Consider the following 371-nt stretch of genomic DNA (forward strand, 5'->3'; position numbering starts at 1 on the left):
GACGGTGTTGATGCAGTGGTTGACGGTGTTGATGCCGTGGTCGACGGTGTGGATTCTGTGGTTGACGGTGTTGATGCTGTGGTTGACGGTGTTGATGCAGTGGTCGACGGTGTTGATGCAGTGGTCGACGGTGTCGATGCTGTCGTTGACGGTGTTGATGCAGTGGTTGACGGTGTTGATGCTGTAGTCGACGGTGTGGATTCTGTGGTTGAGGTTGTTGATGCAGTGGTTGACGGTGTCGATGCCGTGGTTGACGTTGTTGATGCAGTGGTTGACGGTGTTGATGCTGTGGTCGTCGGTGTTGATGCCGTGGTCGACGGAGTTGATGCAGTGGTAGACGGTGTTGATGCAGTGGTAGACGGTGTTGATGC

Source organism: Octopus bimaculoides, chromosome 2 (genome assembly GCF_001194135.2).
Source record: "Octopus bimaculoides isolate UCB-OBI-ISO-001 chromosome 2, ASM119413v2, whole genome shotgun sequence".
Taxonomy (NCBI): domain Eukaryota; kingdom Metazoa; phylum Mollusca; class Cephalopoda; order Octopoda; family Octopodidae; genus Octopus; species Octopus bimaculoides.